Raw genomic sequence first — 24,494 nt, 5'->3', positions numbered from 1 at the left:
CACGCAACAACAACTTATAAATAACTACAATCAATAAATAAATACCAGTGTCCTGCAACCTGGCAGTATCTCCTTTTTCACAAATACCACCAGATCTGGAACGTATTTCCAGCATTCCGCTGAAGCCACCCACAACAGCAACAGGCTCTGTGGCTTAGTTGGTTAAAGCGCCTGCCGAGTAAGCAGGAGATCCTGGGTTCAAATCCCAGCGGAGCCTTGCCTCTTTTTCAATGTTATCCTGATCTTTCTGCTGCGCTTGTCCTTCTGGGTCCCAATGGGCGTGGGTTTGGAAGGTGCTGGCAAAGGAGCTTTACTGAGTTGCGGCAGTGCATCGTGTAGATGGTGCACATTGTGTGTCGGTAGTGGAGGGAGTGAGTTTTTATACATGGGAAGCGAATGGAGCGGGATGCTCTGTCCAGGATGGTGCCAAATTTCTGTCGTTCTGTTCAAGTTGAATTCACCCAGACAAATGATCTCAGGAAACAAGGTGATTCCGATTTCCTCCCACATTCCAAAGATGAGCAGGTTGAATGGATTTGGCCATGTTAGATTGTCCCTTCGTCCCCAAGGTATTTCTATCAGTAGATTAGCGGAGTGGGTGTGTGGCACTGCGGGGATAGATCCTATGTGCAATCCTCTGTCGGAGGGTCAGTACAGCCTCGATGGCCAGAATGGTCTCCTTCAGCACCGTCGGGATTGTGTGTTTCTCAGGCCATTTCACAGTGTTCGGAATACCCTGAGAAAATAATGGAAATCTGTGTTGGGAGAACATTGAGTATGTTCAGATGATATTTTTACTGCAAGATGATAAAAGTACCTGGATCATCTCAACAAATAGTCGAGATATATGTGGGGAGTCTCGAAATGTTTCAATCGTTGGAGATGATCCACTTTGAAGGGAAAGGCAAAAATGGATTTAGTGATTGGCATAACTGCAAACGTTATTGGAAAATAACACAGGCACCGCTGGGATTTTGAACTCAGGATCTACTTACATACTAGGCAGGCGCTTTAACCAACTAAGCCACAGAGCCTGCCTTTGCACAAGGTAGGTTCAGCGGAATACTGGAAATACGTTCCCGATCTGGTGGAATTTGTGAAAAAGGAGATACTGCCAGAATTGGAACGTACCTGTGAACTATCCGACTAAATATTGAACGGTTTAACGTGAGCTGGGTCCACTTACTGTTTTCAGACACACATTTGGTGTAAAATTAGAGATGTGATTCACACACACAGTTTTCTGCTCTGAAGGCAGCTGTGTTCCTTCTGTCGCACGAAGTGATTTAAAAAAGAAAATACTTTATTCATACGGGGTATGTGTGTCACTGGCCCGGGAAGCAATTATTGTCCAAATTAATTTTCTTTGAGTAATTGGCGATGAATTCATTCTGGAGACACTGCAGTCCATGTGGTGTATGTACACATAGACTGCTGTTAGGGAGGGAGTTCCGGGATTGTGAGCCAGCCATGAGAACGGTGATATGTTTCCAAGTCCGGATGATGTGTGTCTCGGAGTGGAACTTCCAGGTGGTCATTGTTCCTCTGCATCTGCTGCCCTTGTGCTGAGAGATTTCCTGGGTTTGGATGGTTCCTCGCGAAGGGAAAAAAAAAAACAGTTTCTGAAGTGGGATTTGAGCCCAGGCCCCGAAAGAAGACTGCGACCTGAACACAGCACCTCAAACAGATCGGTTATCCTGACTACATCCGCCAAAGTTCAAAGTCTGTGCACAAATCGAATTGAATTCCATTTTTGTGGCATTTACATTTCAAACTCGATACGTTTTTTATTCCATTTTGAACCCCAGCCAGAGGCCTGTATCTGAGTCCCACCCTTCCCCAAGCCGCCGGGGGGTGAGGAGCTTCTCATTGCTGCATTGCTCTGTTTGCTCAAATCAACAAAGACCCAATTCCCGCCCTTCCTGTTCCTTACAGGGAGGTGTTGAGAGTGTCAGATCTGAGCAATGTGAAGGATCCAATTGGAGAGTTACATCCTGGCCACAGGAATATCTCTCCACAGCTGCTTTCGGAGCTGCTGAATATTTCCAGCATTTCCTCTTTCTGATTTTGTGTCTTCATTACAGGAGTTCATTTACTGACAACCCAAAACTTGTCTCTCGGGCCCAGCTCCAGACACAGCTTTTCTGTGATCTTCAAACGGACAAGTTCACTCTTCACTTTCCTACACACATGCTTTAAAATCGGCTGGTCTCACACTCAGCACCCTGCGGCATCGCCTTCAAACCTCACCCCACCCTTCAACCGCCCACCAGGGCCTCAGAGGTACAAGTACTTCTTAGGAATTGACAAAAGCAAGAAGATTACAGTTTTTGTGCGGGCATATAAAAGATTAATCCATACTCACAAAGAGACTGTGAGAATGGCTCTCCCTCTCTATTTGATCAAAGGAAGATACAGATTGTCTGCAGTCAGTCATTATCCAACAATATTCCCCCTTCCTATACAGTTACTGAGTGGGGGTGGAGGGATAGACACCGATAGAGTGAGTGAGGGCGGTGATAATTTATCAGATAATATATCAGTTACAGAAATCCTTGTAAATTCCGGCTTTATCTAGAAAGATTCTCCCGGAGAAACAGAAGCTGCAGTCTCAGCTCTCACTGATATTGTAGTAGAGACATATTATTAATCCCACACTCAGGAACAGTGCTGCATTTGGACAGGAGAGATGGGGAAAGGGAATAAAAACGGAATGGTTCAGTTCTAAACAGTGTGCAGGCTCAGAGGGAGCTGAGGTTCAGAGAGACCTTTGAAGGAGAGAGACAATTTTAAGAGAGTCGTCAGGAAGCCGGATTGGATGTTTGGCTTCATAACTGGAGATACTGAGTATAAAAACTGGGAAGTTCTGCTCAATCTTTATGAAGCTCTGATTAACTGCGGCTGTTTTAGGATTGTACCCAGACCCAGTAATCACACTTTAGAAAGTGTGGGAGAGTCCTGACGAGGGTGAAGATGAGATTTACTGCTTTGGATCGGTCGATGATGGATTTTAGCTCAAAGGTTTGACTGGATAATTCGGATTTTAACTCTTTACAGCTAACGGGATTGAGTGGTGATGTAAGAGACGTGTAAAATAAATAACATATTGAACCAAGGTACACAGGGGGAAGTTGCTGCATTAGCTGCTGGCAGAAGGATTCAGGGACAGGCATTGAAGATTGAAGACAGGATGTGTAGGAGGCAGAGGATCCCCACAGTGCGGAAGGAGGCCATTCGGCCCAGATACCCTTCGTCGTCCAGTACTTCCCCGGAGCGGAGAAGCTACGACATCTTCTCCGGAGTCTTCAACATATCATTGATGAAGACGAACATCTCGCCAGGGCTATCCCCACACCCCCACTTCTTGCTTTCAGACAACCACACAACCTCAAACAGACCATTGTTCGCAGCAAACTACCCAGCCTTCAGGAGAACAGTGACCACAATACCACACAACCCTGCCACAGCAACCTCTGCAAGACATGCCGGATCATCGACATGGACACCATCATCACACGTGAGAATACCATCCACCAGGTACACGGTAAATACTCTTGCAACTCGGCCAACATTGTCTACCTGATACGTTGCAAGAAAGGATGTCCCGAAGCATGGTACATTGGGGAGACCAGGCAGACGCTACGACAACGGATGAATGAACATCGCTCGACAGTCACCAGGCAAGACTGTTCCCTTCCTGTTGGCGAACACTTCAGTGGTCACGGGCATTCAGCCTCTGACCTTCGGGTAAGCGTTCTCCAAGGCGGCCTTCACGACACACGACAGCGCAGAGTCGCTGAACAGAGACTGATAGCCAAGTTCCGCACACATGAGGACGGCCTCAACAGGGATCTTGGGTTCATGTCACACTATCTGTAACCCCCGTGACTTGCCTGGGTTTGCAAAACCTCACTGACTGTACTGTCTGGAGACAATACACATCTCTGTAACCTGTGATCAGTGCTCCTTCCGCTCACATTGTCAGCCACTTCAGGTCTTGAACAGCAGGTTAGGTGTAAAGATTCGCATTCTAATCAGTAATCTGTAAACTGTCTGTGCTTTATATGCTCTGTCTGAGGCCAGAACTCTCCATTCACCTGACGAAGAGGAAGTCCCCTCGAAAGCTTGTGAGTCTATTATCAAATAAATAGGTAGGACTAAAACCTGGTGTTGTCAGACTTTTTACTGCGTTTCGGTTAATATGACAGTGATGGTATCAGAAGATTGCAGGTTCGAGTCCTGTCGCGGTCGTTTTATGCAGAAATCTGGTCCAAGTTCCAAAACAAAACGGGATGTCCTTCTTCAGCTGAAAGCTCTGCATTTTCTTGCAAACATTGCAGGGCTCTTTCTCAGAATGTATTTCCCTGTTGTTTTGTTGTTTTGTTCATTCAGTTTTCTCACCTCATTATTTTATTCTCCGCCCAATAAATCAATCTTATCTTTGAGATCTTAATAAATTGTTGATGCTCCCGAATGGAGCAACAGGCTTTGATGCAATCTGTTCAATAGAATTCTGTGGAGGGAATTCGAATCTCCTCAGGAAGGGGTTTAATAATGAGCTGAATGAACTGTTTCTGTTTTCAGGGATGAAAGGTGATGTCACTGGGCTGGTAATCCGGAGGCCCGCACTAGTATTTGGGAACACGGAGTAAATCCCACTGCGGCAGCTGGTGGAATTTCAATTCATTGATGAAGTCAATCTGGAATTGAAAGCTAGTCTCAGTAATGGTGGCCTTGGAACTACTGTCAATTGGAGTAAAATATGATCTGGTTCATCGGTGCACATTAGATGAAGCCGTTTGCCCTCCTTACCTGGTCTGGCTGACATCTGACTCCAGACCCAGAGCAATGAGGGTGACTCTTAACTGCCCTCTGAAATGGCCGAACAAGGCACTTTCATTAGAAGGGCAATTAGAGGAGGGCAACAAATGCTGGTCCTGCAGGCGACACCCACAGCCCATAAAAAAAGAAGAACCATTAAGGAGAAAGAGAATGCTCTGCCGGTAACAAATAAGAACATAAGAACATAAGAAATAGGAGCAGGAGTAGGCCAACTAGCCCTTCGAGCCTGCCCCGCCATTCAATAAGATCATGGCTGATCTGTCGCGACTCAGTTCCACCTTCCCGCCCTCTCCCCATAACCCTTAATCCCCTCTCTTATCAAAAACCCATCAACCCGCGTCTTAAAAATATTTAGCGAGGCAGCCTCCACCACTTCAACGGGCAGAGAATTCCAGAGATTCACCACCCTTTGAGTGAAGAAGTTCCTCCTCAACTCCGTTCTAAACAGCGCCCACCCCCCCCCCCCCTTTATCTTGAGGCTGTGCCCCCTAGTCCTACTGTCTTTTTTGAGCGGGAAGAGTCTCTCCACCTCTATCCTATCCATCCCATTCATCATCTTATACGTCTCAATGAGATCTCCCCTCATTCTTCTAAACTCTAACGAGTACAAGCCTAGTTTATTCAGCCTCTCCTCATAGCTCAACCCCCTCAACTCCGGTATCAGCCTAGTAAACCTCCTCTGCACTCCCTCCAAGGCCAAAATATCTTTGCGCGGGTGCGGCGCCCAAAACTGCACACAGTACTCCAGCTGCGGCCTCACCAATGCCCTATACACCCGCAGCAAGACCTCCCTACTTTTATATTCAATCCCCCTCGCTATGAAGGCCAGCATCCCATTCGCCTTCCTGACCACCTGCTGCACCTGCAAGCTGGGTTTTTGCAACTCATGCACAAGGACCCCGAGGTCCCTCTGCATCGTCGCCTGCTGCAGTTTTTCGCCCCGTAAGTAATAGTCCTTCCTACCATTCTTCCTACCAAAGTGGACCACCTCACACTTGCCAACATTAAATTCCATTTGCCAGTTCCTGGCCCATTCGCCCAGCCTATCTAGATCCTTCTGCAGACTCTCCACACCCTCCGCACAATTTGCCGTTCCCCCAATCTTGGTGTCATCAGCAAATTTCAACACCCTACACTCGGTTCCCTCCTCTAGATCATCTATATAAATGGTAAATAGCTGAGGCCCCAGCACCGACCCCTGGGGCACTCCACTATTCACCATCCGCCAATCCGAATAGCACCCGTTCACCCCCCACTCTCTGCCTCCTATTTGACAACCAGTCCTCTATCCACGCTAACACCCTACCCCCAACTCCATGTCCCTTGACCTTCTGCAATAACCTCTTGTGAGGTACTTTGTGAAACGCCTTCTGAAAATCTAGAAAGACCACATCCACCGGCTCTCCTCTATCCACTGCCCTAGACACATCCTCATAGAACTCCAATAAATTTGTCAGACACGACTTCCCTTTAATGAAACCGTGCTGCGTCTGCTCTATCAAGCAATTCCCTTCAAGATGCCTCGCAATTTCCTCCTTAATGACGGATTCTAACATTTTACCTACCGCTGACGTTAAACTAACCGGCCTATAATTCCCCGCCTTTTGCCTGGCACCCTTCTTAAACAACGGCGTAACATTAGCCGTTTTCCAATCATCCGGCACTTCCCCGGAATCCAGCGACGTCTGGAAAATAACCACCAATGCTGACATTTTTTGTTATCGTTGTCGGTCCCTCGATTCGAGGATGACATTCGGTGCCGTGCTTTATCGTTTGACCGCCTGGCCTCATGTCTAAGGCGTCCGGCTACTCTAATAGTCGTGGAAATAGTATCAGAAGATTGCAGGTCCGAGTCCGATTGTTTTTCTGCAGAAGTCTGGTCGAAGTTCCAGAAAAACGAGATGGCCTAGTGACGGATTGAGAATCTCGATCCTTTTCTCCAAAAACAACAAGGTTGAGGGTGGCCTGGTGTTGGGCTTTCAATTAATGAAAGATTTTGTAAAAATCATTTCGATAAAATGGACCAAAGAGCAGATAGGAATGTATCTCACTCTTTCATACATGCCATTGATAGTTGATGGTTTTTGCACAATGATGTACATGTGACCAGTGTATCAGCGAATCCTCAGAGTGTGAGAGACATCCCATCAGTAATGTTTCCCCAACACCCTCCAGATTGAAGGGAGGCAGCATTCATGCTGATGACTGGGAGGAGTTTGTTACAAATCGTTGAAGATGGCCAAAACCTGTCCCCCAATCGGCAGCAGGCTTTTATGAGGCAGAATGGAGGCAGAGAAGACAGTAACAGAGAAGAAAGCTCTGTGGGCCGAGAATGGGCCTGTTCACTCACATGAAGACCCATAGCAGAAACTCATGGCCCTGAATGGATGTCATCCTCGAATCGAGGGACCGACAACGATAACAAAATACAAAGAACAAAGAACAACACAGCACAGGAAACGGGCCCTTCGGCCCTGCAAAAGCCCGCGCCGCCCATTTTAACCTCAGTGAGTGCATCATTCCAATCCTTCTTCCACCTCCGACTTTTGTCTGCATCTCCTGGACTCCACAATAAAGGGGTGCAAATTTTGGGAATGATATGCGCGCTAGATTAAGGGAGATCCAATTTAGGGACGATTTATTAACACCAATCAGCCAAAAAGCACGTTTTTGGGGTGTGGGAAGAAACCGGAGCCCCCGGAGAAAACCCACGCAAACACGGGGATAATGTGCAAACTCCCACAGACATTGACCCAAGCCGCCCTGATAACTGTCCCTGGGCGGCGCGGAGTTTCGTGGCCGGTTAGCTCAGCTGGTTAGAGCGTGGTGCTAATAACGCCAAGGTGGCGGGTTCGATCCCCATACCAGCCAATTTGTTTTTTTTTCCCCCTCAAACTGCTGCTTCACATCTCCAGGGACATTGGCTCGATTCCCGGCTGAGGTCAATGTCTGTGTGGAGTTTGCAAATTCTCCTCGTAACCGCGTGGGTTTCCTCCATTGTCCAAAGATGTGCGGGTTAGGTGTGCACTCAGTCACTAAACAACATCCTGCCTTCATGTCGAGTGGATCAGAGAGGGTGGGGGGATAGACAGAGACAGAGTGAGTCAGGACAGTGAGATACAGACGGCCAGATAATGTCTCAGTGATAAAAATCCTTATAAATTCCGGCTTTATCCAGCACGTTTCTCCAGGAGAAACAGAAGCTGCAGCCTTAGCTCTCACTGATATTGTAGCAGAGGCACATTATTCACCCCACACTCAGGAACAGTGCTGCATTCTGACAGCAAAGATGGGGAGAGGCAATAGAAACAGAATGGTCCAGTTCTAAACAGTTGTGCAGGCTCAGAGGGAGCTGAGGTTCAGAGAGATATTTGAAGGTGGGAGGAAATTTTAAAAGAGTCGTTAGGAAAACGGACGGGATTCTTGATTTCATAAATGGAGACACTGTGTATGCAGAGAATCCCTGCATTGCAGAAGGAAACCAGTCAGCCCAAGGAGTCTGAACAGATTCTCTGAAAGGACATATTTCGCGCAATTTTACCATGGCTAATCCCCCAAACCTCCACATCCTGGGAACCTAAGGACCAATTTAGCATGGCCAAAGCACCTAGCCAGTCTTTGGAGTGAGGGAGGAAACTGGAGCACCCAGAGGAAACCCACGCAGACACAAGGAGGACGTGCAAACTCCATGCAGTCACCCAAGGCCCGAATCAAACATGCACAGCAGTGCGAATTACTGTACCACTTTACCGCGCTCTTTAATATATCAAATCAGAGAAGATATGCTTCATTTCTATATTTTATCTTGCATTAATTACTAGTAGCGGATTCAGTGACATAAAGTGACGATTGGAGGTAAGATATGCAGACACGGGGTAGCTGACATGTTCTCTAACTTCCAACTCAAATCTTGAATTTAATGAAACAGTGCCTTGAAATCTAACTTTGGGGCTCAGCAGGGGGATTATTGGGAACTTTGTGATTGGAAAATCGTTTTATTTTACACGAGAGAGACTCGGAGATCTCAGAGACACCAAACACAGTTGGATAAGTTTGACTCGGTACGGTAACACAGTGGTTAGCATTGCTGCTTCACAGCTCCTGGCACCTGGATTCGATTCGTGGGTTGGGTCACTGCCTGTGTGGAGTTTGCATGTTCTCCCAATGTTTGCATGGGTTTTCTCCCACAGTCCAAAGAACATCCTTCCTCAGATAAGAAGACAAAACTGCAGCTGTGGCCTCACCAAGACCCTGTATAATTACATCAAGACATCCCTGCTCCTGTACTCGAAGCCTCTCGCTATGAAGGCCACCATGCCATTTGCATTTTTTACTGCCTGATACAGCGGCATGTTTCCCTTCAGTGACTGGTGCATGAGGACACTCTGTTCTGGTTGCACATTCTCTTCTCCTAATTTATGACCAAACAGAACATTATCTGTCTTCCCGTGTTTGCTAACAAATTGGACCACTTCACATTTATTCAAAATATACTGCATCTGCCAATCATTGAGCCATTCGCTCAACTTGGCCAAATCAGGCTGCAGGATATGGTGTAAGGTGACTCTGAGATAAAGGGATGGAGAGAGAGACGAGGTGACTGCAGTCTGACTCTGACTCTTCAAACCAGTTATTGCGCCCTTGTTGAAAGTGAGTGTGCCTGAGAACAGGAGAAAAGCAGATCATGGGCCAGGGATTTATTTTCTGTAAAAAGTAAAATAAACTTGTAACCAGTCAGTGTCTGGCCGAGAACTGGCGAGGGGTGGGGGAGGGGGAGGGGGGAGGGGAGGGGAGGGGGGTGGAGGTGGGGGGGAAGGGGAGGGGAGGGGAGGGGGCCTGCTTAAAGAACATTCACATAAATATTTTCATGATCCATCTGTGTCTAATGGAAAATCGAGTTTGAAATTGTTGTCAGTGGAAAATTTGTTTAAATGAAAAAAAGGGCTTGAAAACTAATCAATGAATTCTCAGTCAGAAACAATAGTATAATGAAATACAATTGAGGTTTTTCTTTTTTTTTATTCGGAACTAATTCGTTTCTCATGAAAAATTACTGAGATACAAAAACATGTCTCTGACCTAGTAAATGACTTTTTCGTCAGAGACAAAGATACAAAAGTAGAGGAACAAATTTCAGCTCACACACTGAGCTTTGGACAATAACGGTGCCTGATGAAGTTAGTGTGAACGCTACTGAGGTGATTATATGAGGGGGTGTAGACAGTGGTGCTGCGATGGCCGAGTGGTGAAGGCGTTGGATTAGAAATCCAATGGGGTTTCCCTGTGCAGGTTCGAGTCCTGCTCGCAGCGATTATCATTGAAAGCGTTTGCTTCCGGCAGCCCCAGAGCCGGACCTTTTTCTGGTGCCAAGTATGTGGATCACCATCATGCTTTCAGCTCCATGGCTCCGGGCCGAGTGCAGGAAGGTGAGCTTGAAGAGGACACCTGGGTGCCCTCGGGCTGGCATGGACAAGATAAGCCGAATGATTCAGTGCTGTTCCCACTCTCTGGTTCCATGAGGGAAATCAGAATGTGAGCAGATTGAAAAACAACAGCATCAGGAGCGCAAGACAAAAACAAGGTCTCATTTCAGAGGAAGATTCTTATGGAATGACACACAGAACATAAGAAATACATTTCATCAGAATACACTGAATGGTAATCTCAAAATGCTGCTTGGATGATATGACATCGTGTTCATTCAAACACATTGCTGCAAGCTGGTCATTATTGGGCGTTAGGAACTCCTGGTTATAGCAGATTGGGAATGGAAGGAGCAGCTTCACATCTGCACATTGACAGGTCAAACTGTGTCTCAGATTGACAGCTCCCAGGAGAGGTTTTCCTCTCCTCTCGCTCTGTGCTGTGGATTCTCGGGGATTAGTTGGAGTTTCCCAGCTCAGTAACTGTGAAAGCCTCTGAGGCCGGCGATGCTCACAGTGTCTGCTCCCCAGATTCAGGGGGCTGCAGCCAATCAGAGCTGTGCCTGGGTTAACCCAGAGCTTGTTCAAATGGTGATATTGTTCACGAGCTGAATTCTATTTGATCAGATGTAGAGACAGATTGTGTGCACTCAGGCACTAAACAACCAGATCCCACCTTCATATAGAGTTGATGAGAGGGGATGGAGGGATAGAGTGAGTTGGAGCAGTGAGACACAGACCGCCAGATAATGTCTCAGTGACAGAAATCCTTGTAAATTCCGGCTTTATCCACAGAGATTCTCTTGGAGAAACAGAAGCTGCAGTCTCAGTTCTCAGAAAAAACATCAGGTAAGGCGATAAAGGAGCAGCGCTCCGAAAGCTACTGGTGTTGCTAACAAGTATACCTGTTGGACTTTAACCCGGTGTTGTGAGACTTCTTATCACGAGGGCAGAATCAGTGGAGTTCAGATATCTCAGAGGATTGTTCGGCTGGAGATGACGAAAGGCAGGAAGAGCTGAGGACATGGAGGGATTTGGAAACACGGATAAGAATATTCAAACTGAGACATTGCTTAACCACGAGTCAGTGTTTGTCGCTGAGCACAGGGTTGATGCATTTATATATTTGGAGTAAATTCTGTTTTAATGATGAGAAATCAGTTAGCAGCTTCCTGGACACAGCAGCACAATAAATCGGATCAGAAGTGGATCACATGGTCCCTCAAGCCTGCTGCTCCATTCAATAGGATTATACTATAGACTCATAAACCACAGAATCTTTACAATGCAGTAACAGCCCATTTGGTGTTATTGAAACAACATTCTATCTAATCCCGCTCCCCCGCCTCACAGCCCCGAGACCTGACTTTGGTTCTGACTTTTGCTGATTTTGCACATTCTCCCCCGTGGGTTTCCTCTGGGTTCTCTGGTTTGCTCCCTGGTTGAAACATGTGCAGGTGAGGTGGATTGGCCATGTTAAATGTTGCTTTAGTTTCCAAAGATATGTACATTAGGCACTGAATCGCTGCAGTTTTGATACTTACCTTGAATATTTTCCCCTGGTTCTTGATGAACTCTTGACTGGAATATGAAAACCTCTATCTATCCTACAGTGCAGAATGTGGCCATTCGGCCCATTGAGTGTGCACTGATTCTCTGACCTATCCACACAACCTCACATATTTACCCTGTTAATCCTCCTAATCTAAACATACTGGGAGACATTCGGGGAAATTTAGCATGGTAAGTCCATTTCCCCTATCAGTGGAGTGTGGGGGCAACCAGAGCACCCGGAGGAAAGCCAAGTGGGCACAGAGAAAATGTGGAAAATACACACAGTCACTGAAGGCCAGAATTGAACCCGGCCCTTTTACTTTTCGTTGTCTCTCTATAATCTTCCTACCAGAATGAATCACTTCACAATTCTCAGCTTCGAATTTCAGCTGTAACTTGTCCACTCATTCCGTCAACTTGTCTCTGTCCTTTTTACAGTTTTACACTATCCTCCTCAGAGTTCAGAATGCTCCCAACTTTCACATCATCCACAAATTCTGAAATTGTGCCCTGCGCACCATGACCTCGGTCACTAATATATCCTGGTGCATGTTCACAGTATCTACAGTTTATGTGCAGATCAAAGTGATTGACTGCAGTTTGAGGGTGAAAACAGAAAAGCGGAGCCAATGCAAATGCTTGCATATTCCACGGAAATGTTGCAGAATTGTTGTCAAGTAGTTTTGTTATCATCGTTAACAGGAAATAGCAGAGAATGGTTTCGACGCATCAACCTCTGAATGATCAGTCCAGCACACTTCCGCTGCGTCACTTTGCTCTGGTAAATCCAGCTCCCCCCTGCTGCCTATCAATGTAGCCATTCAGATATTCACTTCCACATTGTTGTTTAACTCCAGCACGAGTGTGAGGGAGCTTCAGTCTGGCCACACAATTCCACTGCAGAACACCAAGAATGCAACGGACAGAGAAAGACACGCACAAAAACAGCAAAAGAGACTGTTTGTAAATGAGTGACGAAAGACAAAGGTTCCGAGAAACCGGCAGCACCCGGAATTGATCACTCACATGTTAAATTAGTTTCCTGTTGCAAATATATTCTTGTAAGCATATTTCCTGCTGTACAGCTGTCCTGCTTTGAACTATTGCTCAAAGGTGTTCACTGTTGTTGTGTAAAGTGTTTCACTGTTTGTAAATATATTTCCTGCTGTGCTTTATGATATAGAGGGTTACAGCATGGAAACAGGCCCTTCGGCCCAAAGTGTTCATGCTGCCCATTGTCTTTTTCCCTCGGAGTTATTCCCAATTATCCGTGTTTTGTCAATATTTCTCCAGACCAATCTTACCCGGGTAACTGTCTCAAATGTTGGTGAGTGTTTTTTTTCTTTCTGCTGTTGTGAAATATGCTGCCCTGTTGTTGTGTTTCCGGCTCTGGAAATATTTTTTCTTCTTTTCTGTTCACATATCGCCTTCCCTTGCAAACGTGTTCCCTGTTGTGTAAAAAAGATTCTCCGTGAGGACTTTTTTTGTCTGTAAATTGCTGCATGTTGTGTTAAGATGTTCCCTCTTCTTGTGTCAGGCTCTGGTTGCAGAAAAAGCTATTTACGACAGATCGAGGTTTTTCGGGGAAAAGGGGAGCCAAATAACAGTTTGCGTTCTCCAGGTAAAGTCACAACTGCTTTACAGTTACCGTGAAGTTGTTTCATCATCAGTATGAGCAGGAATAGCAGAGGATGGTTTCGATCCATCGACCTCTGGGTTATGGGCCCAGCACGCTTCCGCTGCGCCACTCTGCTACGGCAGAAATTTTACCCTTCTGCCCATCAATGTAGTCAGACAGATGGTCACTTCTCCATCGTTTAATAGGAACACCAGTGTGAGGAGGCATCACTGCATCTCACCGAGAATACAATAGACAGAGAAAAACACACAATAGCAGCATGAGAGACTGCTTGGACACATGGAACGACAGACAAAGTGTTGGGAAACCGGCAAGATACGGAATTGGAGAGTCGATCACTATTTTAAAAGGAATGTTCTGTTGCAAATAGGTGTTTATAAATATATTTCCTGCTGTGTAACTGTGCTCTCTGTTGTTGAGAAATGTTTTCTGCTGTTGTCTAAAATGCCTTCCCGGCTGTGTAAATATGATCCATCTTGTGTCAATATTTTAAAAATACTCTCTTAATATATGCCCTGTCCTGTAAACGTGTTCCCTGTTACACAAGAACATAAGAAATAGGAGCAGGAGTAGGCCATCTCGCCCTTCGAGCCTGCCCCGCCATTCAATAAGATCATGGCTGATCTGATAGTGGATCAGTTCCACTTTCCCGCTTTCTCCCCATAACCCTTAATTCCCTTGTCTATCAAAAACCTATCTACCCGTGACTTAAATATATTTAGCGAGGGAGCCTCCACCACTTCAATGGGCAGTGAATTCCAGAGATTCACCTCCCTTTGAGTGAAGAAGTTCCTCCTCAAATCTGATCTAAACTGCCCCCCACCCCTTATCTTGAGGCTGGACCCTCTAGTCTTGCTATCCTTTCTGAGCGGGAAGAATCTCTCTATCTCTATCCTATCTATCACCTTCATTATCTTATATGTCTCTATAAGATCCCCCCGTCATCCTTCTAAACTCCAACGAGTACAGACCCAGTCTATCCAGTCTCTCTTCATAGGCTAACCTCCTCAACTCAGGTCTCAGCCTAGTGAACCTCCTCTGCACTGCTCTGTTGTGTCAAAATATTCTCCGTGAAGATGTTTTCCGTTTTGCTAATGTTAATTATCTGATCTCATAATATTCCATGTTGGGTTAAAATGTTGTCTGTTGTGTTAAGATCTTCTCTGTTCTTGTACAAAACACTGGTTAGACTGTAAGTGGATAACGATCGCCCAATTTCGACTGCCTTTTACCCTCTGTTCGGGAATGTGATTGGGTGATTCATATTGTGTCCAACACATGCATGTGAGTGAGATTTGTTCTGTGTCTCTCCGTCTCCGGTTGGAGTTGCGAGTTTTTATTTGTTTTATTCATTTCGAGAGGTGGGTACCACTGACTAGGCCAACGTTCATTGCCAATCCCTAACCGGCCTTAAGTAGGTGGTGGTTTGCTGCTTTCTTAAACTGCTGCAGTCCCTGAGGTGAGGGAACAACCACGGTGCTGTCAGCCTAACAGTGGAGAAACAGAAGCTGCAGTCTCAACTCTCACTGATTTTGTAGCAGAGACAAATTAATAATCCCACACTCAGGAACAGTGCTGCATTTTGACAGAAGAGATGGGGAAAGGCAATAGAAACTGACTGGTCCAGTTCTGAGCAGTGTGCAGGCTCAGGGGGACCTGAGGGTCAGAGAGATCTTTGAAGGAGAGAGACGATTTTAAGAGAGTTGTCAGGAAGGCGGATTGGATGTTTGGCTTCATAACTGGAGATACTGAGTATAAAAACTGGGAAGTTCTGCTCAATCTTTATGAAGCCCTGATTAACTGTAGCTGTTTTAGGATTGCCCCCAGATCCGGGAACCAGACTTTACAAAGTGTGTGAGAGTCCTTATGAAGGAGGAAAGGAGATTTACTGTTTTGGATCCAGAGGTGAGGGATTTTAGCTCCAAGGTATGGCTGGATAACTCGGAGTTTCTCTCTGTGCAGCAAAAGAGATTGAGTGGCGCTGGAAGAGAGGTGTAAAAGAGGAGAACATATTGAACTAAGGTTCACAGGGGGAAGTTCCTGCATTAGCTGCTAGCAGAAGGATTCGGGGACAGGCATTGAAGATTGAAGACAGGAAGTACAGGAGGCAAAGCATCCCGACAGTGCGGAAGGAGGCCATTCGGCCCAGATATTCTGCACCGACTCTCCGACAGTGAATCCCTCCCTGTCACCCCACGTAATTACTCTGCTAATCCGCCTAACAATAAGGGTCAATTTAGCCTGGCCAATCCACCTAATTTGCTCGTCGTTGGAGATGGGAGGAAACCGGAGCATCCGAAGGAAACCCACGCAGACACGGGGAGAGCGTGCAATCTCCACACAGACAGGCACCAAAAGAATGTTAGAAGTGGACGTTAGGTTTCTGCTGTTGACAAACTCTGGGGATTCCACTTAATTTTTTTGGCATCTGGGAATCAGAGAAGTAACTAAAAACAAAACTGAAAATAAATATGATCACGGCAGTTATTCACATGGCGCTAACATTTGGGGATGACTTGCATCTGTTGACCGCGTGGCCTAATGGATAAGGCGTCTGACTTCGGTAATCCGGGTGATGATGGTATCAGAAGATTACAGGTTCGAGTCCTGTCGCGGTCGTTTTATGCAGAAATCTGGTAAAACTTCCGGCAAACTGAGATTTCCTTCTTCAGCTGAAAGCTCTGCATTTTCTTGCAAACATTGCGGGGCGCTTTCTCAGAATGTATTTCCTTGTTGTTTTGTCCATTACATTTTCTCACCTCATTATTTTAGCCTCCTCCGAAGAAATCTATCTTTTTTGCGTGATCTTAATAAATTATTGATGCCCCCGAATGGAGCAACAGGCTTTGTAGCAAATAGTTTAATAAAATTCTGTGGAGGAAGGGGTTTAATAACGAGCTGAGTGAAGTGTTTCTGATTACAGGGATGAAAGGTGATGTCACTGGGCTGGTGATCCAGAGGCCCGCGCTAATCTTTGGGGACACCGGAATTAAAGGAAAACATGGAAAAATTAAAATCTGACTGGGATTCCCAGTCCTGTCAGACTGTATGGTTGCTTTCCGAGTTCTCAGAGATATTTTCTCTGCAATGAGTTCGCGGGAGGTAAACATTGCTTCGTCTTTCACTCGTTGTCGCCACCTTCATTGCAAAGAATTATCTTTAGGAAAAAAAGAAGCAGGGCTCGTCCAGGATTTGAACCCGGGACCGCTCGCATTCTAATACTGTGCCCAAAGCGAGAATCGTACCCCTATACCAACGAGCCACCCACGGCCATCACTCCCCTGAACTTTTCAAAGTGTTGCAAAGTTAGGCAATTTTTTTGACCACAGAGAGATTTATTGAACAATGTTCCATTTCACTGTCTGTTTTGATGAAGTCATGATGTAGAGATGCCGGCGTTGGTTTGGGGTAAACACAGTAAGAAGTCTCACAACACCAGGTCCAATCGGTTTATTTGATCGTAAACCCACAAGCTTTCGGGGTTTGCCCATTCATAAGAACATACGAAATCGGAGCAGGAGTAGGCCACCTAGCCCCTTGAGCCTGCCCCGCCATTCAATAAGATCATGGCTGACCTGTCGTGTCTCAGTTCCACATTCCCGCCCTCTCCACATAACCCTTAATCCCCTTGCCTATCAAAAACCTATCCACCCGCGTCTTAAATATATTTAGCGAGGCAGCCTCCACCACTTCAACGGGCAGAGAATTCCAGAGATTCACCACTCTTTGCGTGAAGAAGTTCCTCTTCAACTCCGTTCTAAACCGCCCCCCTTTATCTTGAGGCTGTGCCCCCTAGTCCTACTGTCCTTTCTGAGCGGGAAGAGCCTCTCCACCTCTATCCTATCCATCCCATTCATCATCTTATACGTCTCAATGAGATCTCCCCTCATTCTTCTAAACTCTAACGGGTACAAGCCTAGTTTATTCAGCCTCTCCTCATAGTTCAACCCCCTCAACTCCGGCATCAGCCTACTAAACCTCCTCTGCACTCCCTCCAAGGCCAAAATATCCTTGCGTCATCACCCGACAAAGGGGCAAACCCCGGAAGCATGTGAGTTTACGATCAAATAAATTGATTGGACTCTTACCTGGTGTTGTGAGACTTCTTATCGAGTCAAAGAAGGCAGAGGATCACACTGGAAGGATTTGTTTCTGAATAGAGGGCTGTGGCAAGTGGTGTCCCTCAGGGATCAGTGCTGGGACCTTTGCTGTTTGTAATATATAAATTATTTGGCGGAAAATGTAACTGATTTGATTCGTAAGTTTGCAGACAACACAAACGATGGTGGATTTGTGGGTAGTGATGAGGGCCATCAGAGGATACAGCAGAATATAGATCAGTTGGAGACTTGGGCAGAGAGATGGCCGATGGTATTTAATCCGGACAAATGTGGGTTAATTCATTTTGGAAGGTCTAATACAGATAGGAAATATATAGTAAATGGCAGAACCCATCAGAGTATTGATAGCCAAAGGGATCTGAGTGGACAGGTCCACAGGTCTTTGAAATTGGCAATGCTGGTGGAGAAGGTAGTCAAGGAGGCATATAGCATTCTTGCATTCGTCGGCTGAGACATTGAGTTTTAAAATTGGCAAGTCATGTTGCTGCTTTATAGAACCTTACTGAGGCTGTACTTGGAATTTAGTGTTCAGTTCCGTCCGCCAAACTACCAGAAGAACGTGGAGGCTTTGGAGAGGGTGCAGAAAAGATTTACTAGGATGTTCCCTGCTAAGGATGGCATTAGCTATGAGGAGAGGTTCGAGAAACTTGTTTTGTCCTCACTGGAACGAAGGAGGTTGAGGGGCGACTTGCGAGAAGTCCACAAGATTACGAGAGGCGTGGACAGAGTGGATAGTCAGAAGCTTTTTATTCCCCCGGGTGAAAGAATCAGTCTCTCGGAGGCAAAGGTTTAAGGTGTGAGGGACAAGGTTTAAAGGAGATGTATGAGGGAAGGAGTGGTGGGTGCCTGGAACTCTTTGCCACGGATGTAGTGGAAATGGATACGGTAGTGACTTCTTAGAGGTGTATTGACAAATTCATGAATAAGATGGAAATAGAGGGATCTGGTCGCGGAATGGAAGGAGGGTTTAGATAAGTCGGGTAGCATGATCGATGCAGGCTTGGAAGGCCGAAGGGCCTGTTTCTGTGCTGTAATTTTCTTTGATCTTTGCTCACCCAGAGAAAATCTACGCAAACACGGGGAAACATGGAGACTCCACACAGACACTGAGTCAAACCGGGAATCAAACCCGGGTCCCTGGTGCTGTGAGGCAGCAGCAGCTTCCTATCCACCCTGTCCGTTTCTTATACACCTCAATCAGGTCTCCTCTCAGCCTTCACAGCTCTAAATAAAATAATCTGATCCAATCCAATCTCTCTTCATAGCTCAAATCCTCCATCCCAGTCTACGATCTGGTCCCTGGTAAATGGACACTGCACCCTCCCCAGTGCAATCAAATCCTTACTGTAGTGATTTGACCGGAACTGCACACCGTCCTCCAGCGGTGGCCTCACCAAAATGTTGTCCAGCTCGAACTGAACCTTCCTGCTCTTACAATCATGCATTAATATTCCATTCCTCACGCTGCATGAATCTTCACAACTCACAGACTCAAAGGGATTTCCAATATTGAAAAACATTGGGGGTTTCCTTTGTATTTTCAGGGATTTGGAATCAGTGGATCATCCAAAAATAGAACTGAAAAATATGAAATCACAGCATTTATTGACATTGTGCTAATATCAGGGTAATATTCAAGTTGTTGACTACGTGGCGTCGCCACGTCAAAGGTGAGCCAAAATGCTGTTGAATTGAACGAACTTTGATCTCAGGTCACGAAAAGTGTCGGTACAAATGTAAAGATTTCCATTTTCGAAAGTTTCAATTCTTGACAGCCTTTTATTTTTGCCGTTTTCAAAGTTAAAGAACGACACAAGTACAATTTGACATAATAAAATTGCGACGAACTCCCCGTCGGGGAATTGAACCCCGGTCTCCCGCGTGACAGGCGGGGATACTAACCACTATACTAACGAGGAATTGCTCCAACAGCTGACGAAACGCATTGTACACTTGCCATTTACGCTTCCGGAGCAACAACTCAGTTCTGACGAGATCAGTTATTTCCCCCAATACGGAGAACCATTTAATGCAGCAAACAGCGGCTTCAACGCATTAATTAAGACTTTTGGATTAGCAGGAAAGAGAATGAGATGGATCCATGAAGAAAAAAAACACAAATCAGGTGGAGACAGAAAGGTGTGTTTGCCGTTCATATCAAACCGCATGTTCTTTTTAATTTTGGAGGAAAATAGAACATGCTGGACAATCTCAGCTGGTCTCTCGCCACAGATGATGTCAGACCTGCTGAGTTTTTCCAGCATTTTCATTTGTTGTTTCAGATTCCAGCATTGGCAGTATTTTGCTTTTATCTTGTCTCGAAATGTGTTTTTTTTTCCCAAACGGCTGGAAGTTTCAAAGTACTTTACAGCTGAGATACATTTCTTTCATTTTATTGTCCGAGGTACAGGCGCAGATTGAGCAAATACATAAAGTACTGTATCTCTCATCGTTTTGAAACTCGTCATTTCGGGAACAATAAACTTTTTCCAGATCCAAAATCCGAGGACGGATGAATAATTGTTCCTTGAGCCTGACGTGATTTGAACACGCAACCTTCTGATCTGGAATCAGACGCGCTACCGTTGCACCACAAGCTCACATACCGTAGGTGCCTTTTACATCTGTGTTGTGTTTGGTGAATTCAAAAATCAAACAGGGAATTGTCTCCCTCTTTATTTTCTCGGGATTTAAATAGATTGGAAGGGTAACAACGAAGCAAAATTAACGAGAAAGTAGAAACACAACATTATCCTAAAGGAGAAATGCGTTCTTTGTTCAAGAGGTGATTAGAAAGGGCATTTTTGTATGACGAGGTGGCCCAGTGGTGAAGGCGATGGATTGCTACTTCATTGCGTTCTTCACATTTGGGTTTGCATCCCATCCTCGTCGGAAATACGTCTTCGCAGCCCCTTTATTGGGGGTAAACTCAGTATGTGGGGATGCGGCCTGGGTCGGATTGCTGATGGTGTAGTCTCGATGGGCCGAATGCCCTTCTTCTGCACTGTGGGGATTGTTTGATTTTCGGGGCGGCAGTTTCACTTCTCTGAAAGCATTGATACGCCAGTTCCTTATCTAAAAAGCCGACTCCAATGAGTTCCTGACCACAATCTTTGAATATCTCACCAGATAACGATGAAAAGTCCAACATGTCATTCTTTGCGACGCAGCTGCAGCATTTATTCCCCATTCCCATAGAACATTACAGCACAGAAACAGGCCTTTTGGCCTTCCCTGGCTGTGCCGAACCATTTTTCTACCTAGTCCCACTTACCTGCACTTGAACCATATCCTTCCGCACCTCTCTCATCCATGTACCTGTCCAAGCTTTTCTTCAATGTTAAAAATGAGCCCGCATTTACCACTTCATCCGGCAGCTCATTCCACACTCCCACCACTCTCTGTGTGAAGAAGCCCTCCCCCCCCAATATTCCCTTTAACCTTTCCCCTTCACCCTTAACCCATGTCCTCTACATTTTTTTCCTCCCCTCGCCTCCGTTGAAAAAGTCTATTTGCATTCACTCTATCTATCCCCATTATAATTTTGTACGCCTCTATCAAATCTCCCCCCATTCTTCTAAGATCCAGGGAATAAAGTCCTAACCTATTCAACCTTTCTCTGTAACTCAGTTTCTCAAATCCCGGCAACATCCTTGTAAACCTTCTCTGCACTCTTTCAACCTTATTAATATCCTTCTTCTAATTAGGTGACCAAAACTGCATGCAGTACTCTAAATTCGGCCTCACCAATGTCTTATACAGCCTCACCATAACATTCCAACTCTGATACTCAATACTTTGATTTATAAAGGCCAATTTTCAAAAGCACTCCTTACGACCCTATCTACCTGTGACGCCACTTCTGGGAATTCTGTATCTGTATTCCCAGATCCTTCTGTTCTACTGCACTCTTCAGCGTCCTACCGTTAACTTTGTATGTTCTAGCTTGGTTTGTCCTTCAAAAGTGCAACACCTCACACTTGCCTGCATTAAACTCCATCTGCCATTTTTCTGCCCATTTTTCTAGCTGACTCAAATCCCTCTGTTAGCTTTGAAAACCTTCCTCACTGTCCACTACTCCTCCCATCTTTATATCGTCAGCAAATTTACTGAACCAATTTACCACATTATCATCCAGATCATTGATGAGCTTTTGGGGTTTGCCCCTTCGCCAGGTGAATGGAGAGTTCTGGCCTCAGACAGAGCATATAACAGCATAGACAGTTTACAGATTACTGATTAGAATGCGAATCTTTACACCTAACCTGCAATTCAAGTCTTAAAGATGACGAAAATGTGAGTGGAAAGAGCATTATGCATAGGTTAAAGAGATGTGTATTGTCTCCAGACAGTACAGTAATTGAGGGTTTGCAAACCCAGACAAGTCACGGGGGGTTACAGATAGGGCGACATGAACCCAAGATCCCGGTTGAGACCCTTCCACATGTGTGCGGAACTTGGCTATCAGTCTCTGCTCAGCGACTCTGCGCTGTCGTGTGTCGTGAAGGCCGCCTTGGAGAACGCTTACCCAAAGGTCAGAGGTCGAATGCCCGTGCTATAAGGCAGCAGGAGCTTCCGATCCACCCTGTCCATTCCTTATATGCCTCAATCAGGTCTCCTCTCAGCCTTCACTGCTCGAAATAAAACAGTCTGATCCAATCCAGTCTCTCTTCACAGCTCAAATTCTCCATCCCAGACAACGATCTGGTCACTGGTAAATGGATCATGTTCTGCAGTAATATATTCTCTGCAATGATTTCTCGGGAACTCTAATCTGCTCCTGATTTCAATCATTTTCGGAATCTACTTTGGAAAAAAATAAAAATAACTCTGGGGCTCGTCCGGTATTTGAACCCGGGACCTCTCGCATCTTAATACCGTAACCCTAAGCGAGAATCTTACCCCTAGACCAACGAGCCAACGGCCAAAGCTGGTTCAATGGACACATTTTTTCAATATCTCCCACAGATTATTAACCATTTCTTTCGGAACAACATTGTAAAATCAGGAACGTTCCCGAACAATGTTCCATTTCACTGTCTGTTCTGGTGAAGATCAGAAGCAGTGATATCAGTTTTCATCACTCGCCAAGTCGACCTGTGGTTGTAACTCGCCAGTCGCGTCGGTAATCTCATTCTGACAGCCGGATTTGATTGGATTTGATTTGATTTATTTTTGTCACATGAAATAGTACACAGTGAAAGGTACGGTTTCTTGCAGACAAAGCATACCGCACATAGAGAAGGAAGGGAAAAAGTGCTGGATGTAATACCACCTCATCTTTCCACAAATAAGGGGACCAAAACTGGACACAATATTCCAGTTGTGACTTCATCAACACAATTGAAACTATATTTCTCTACTTTCTTACTCCAGTTTTTTTGCAATATATGCTTACATTCAAATTCCCTTTTAAATTATACATTTTACCCGCATACTGACTTTACTGACCGCATACCACTAGACCAACGAGCCTTCGGCGCACTATTTTTTTCAGCGAATAAACTTCTGTTAACTAGCTATCCTTTCAGGCTGTCATTCGAATGGAACATTGAAGAAAACCACAGCAGATTCAGGGGGAAATGCGATCCTCTTTGTCTTAGACCCTGAATATTCAACAGGATGTTCAGTGTTGGGATTGTAGCTTCTCTCAGCGAAAGAAACTCCCATCACATCAGTTCAAGGATTGTTGTGAAGAATAGATTGAGCAAAGTGTAGAAGATCAATGCGGAAAAGTGTGAGGTGATTCACTTTGGTAAGAGTAACAGGAGTCCAGAATATAGGGCTAATGGAAGGACTCTTGGTCGTGTCGACGAGCAGAGAGATCTCGCTGTACGTGTGCATAGATCCCTGAAAGTTGGCATCCAGGTTGATAAGGTTGTTAAGAAGGCGTACGGTGTGTTAGCTTTTATTGGTAGAGGTATTGAATTTCGGAGCCGTGAGTTCATGTTGCAAGTGTACAAAACTCTGGTGCGGCCGCACTTGGAGTATTGCGTACAGCTCTGGTCGCCGCATTATAAGAAAGATGTGGAAGCATTGGAAAGGGTGCAGAGGAGATTTACCAGGATGTTGCCTGGTATGGTGAGAAGGCCTTATGAGGAAAGGCTGTGGGGCTTGACGTTGTTTTCGTTGGAGAGAAGAAGGTTAAGAGGTGACCTAATTGAGGCACACAAGATGATCAGAGGATTGCATAGGGTGGACAGTGAGAGCCCTTTTCCCTCGGATGGTGATGGCTAATACGAGGGGACATAGCTTTAAATTGAGGGGTGAGGATTATAGGACAGATGTCAGAGGTAGGTTCTTTACTCAGAGGGTAGTAAGGGTGTGGAATGCCCTGCCTGCAGCAGCTGTGGACTCGCCAACTTTAAGGGCGTTCAAATGGTCAGTGGATAGGCATATGGATAATATTGGAAGAGTTTAGGTTAGAGGGTCATTAGATTAGTTCCACCGGTCGGCACAACATCGAGGGCCGAAGGGCCTGTACTGCGCTGTAATGTTCTATGTTCTATGGTTGTCCAGCTGGGGAAGGCTGCACTCGCCTCGTTCCATTCTTACCTTTCTGGTCAGTAGCACAATATCACCCGCAATGGTCACTCTTCTCCCTCCTGTGTTGTTACCTCCCGAATCTTTGAAGGATTTATCCTTGGCTCCCTCCTATTTCTAGACCTCACCTCTCGGTGTCATAATCTGAAGATCAGTGTTAGTTTTCACACGTAAGCTGAAAATACCCAGTTCCAGCTCACCATCAGCTCTCAGAACCAATCCCTCTTATTAAATTATTAGATTGCTTATCCAGCAGCTTGTACTAGATAAGCAGATAATTCCCCATTAAACATCTGGAAGGCCAAAGGTCCCACCACAAATTCCATTCCCAGTCAATGACTCCATCACTCTCCCTGGTCACTGTCGAGGCCG

The 24,494-nt window shown here is 45.6% G+C and overlaps 7 non-coding genes across 7 annotated transcripts; 4 read left to right on the top strand and 3 right to left on the bottom strand.

Moving 5' to 3' along the window:
• The first annotated feature begins 143 nt into the window (after positions 1-143).
• trnat-agu (transfer RNA threonine (anticodon AGU)) lies at positions 144-217 on the top strand. Its single transcript has one exon. It is a non-coding gene; the product is annotated as a tRNA-Thr (tRNA).
• Positions 218-7,639: 7,422 nt separating this feature from the next.
• On the top strand, positions 7,640-7,713 carry trnai-aau (transfer RNA isoleucine (anticodon AAU)). The gene has a single exon. It is a non-coding gene; the product is annotated as a tRNA-Ile (tRNA).
• A 2,357-nt stretch (positions 7,714-10,070) lies between these two features.
• trnas-aga (transfer RNA serine (anticodon AGA)) lies at positions 10,071-10,152 on the top strand. The gene has a single exon. It is a non-coding gene; the product is annotated as a tRNA-Ser (tRNA).
• A 3,349-nt stretch (positions 10,153-13,501) lies between these two features.
• On the bottom strand, positions 13,502-13,573 carry trnam-cau (transfer RNA methionine (anticodon CAU)). The gene has a single exon. It is a non-coding gene; the product is annotated as a tRNA-Met (tRNA).
• A 2,412-nt stretch (positions 13,574-15,985) lies between these two features.
• trnar-ucg (transfer RNA arginine (anticodon UCG)) lies at positions 15,986-16,077 on the top strand. Its single transcript is given in 2 exon segments — positions 15,986-16,022; positions 16,042-16,077. It is a non-coding gene; the product is annotated as a tRNA-Arg (tRNA).
• A 3,349-nt stretch (positions 16,078-19,426) lies between these two features.
• trnad-guc (transfer RNA aspartic acid (anticodon GUC)) lies at positions 19,427-19,498 on the bottom strand. The gene has a single exon. It is a non-coding gene; the product is annotated as a tRNA-Asp (tRNA).
• Positions 19,499-20,107: 609 nt separating this feature from the next.
• trnaw-cca (transfer RNA tryptophan (anticodon CCA)) lies at positions 20,108-20,179 on the bottom strand. Its single transcript has one exon. It is a non-coding gene; the product is annotated as a tRNA-Trp (tRNA).
• Positions 20,180-24,494: the final 4,315 nt, after the last annotated feature.

The sequence above is a fragment of the Carcharhinus amblyrhynchos genome, unplaced genomic scaffold, assembly GCF_965287045.1.
Source record: "Carcharhinus amblyrhynchos unplaced genomic scaffold, sCarAmb.v2.hapA scaffold_42, whole genome shotgun sequence".
Lineage (NCBI taxonomy): Eukaryota > Metazoa > Chordata > Chondrichthyes > Carcharhiniformes > Carcharhinidae > Carcharhinus > Carcharhinus amblyrhynchos.
The sequence above is the reverse complement of the archived record's forward strand: the minus strand, read 5'-3'. Positions and strand labels throughout refer to the sequence as shown.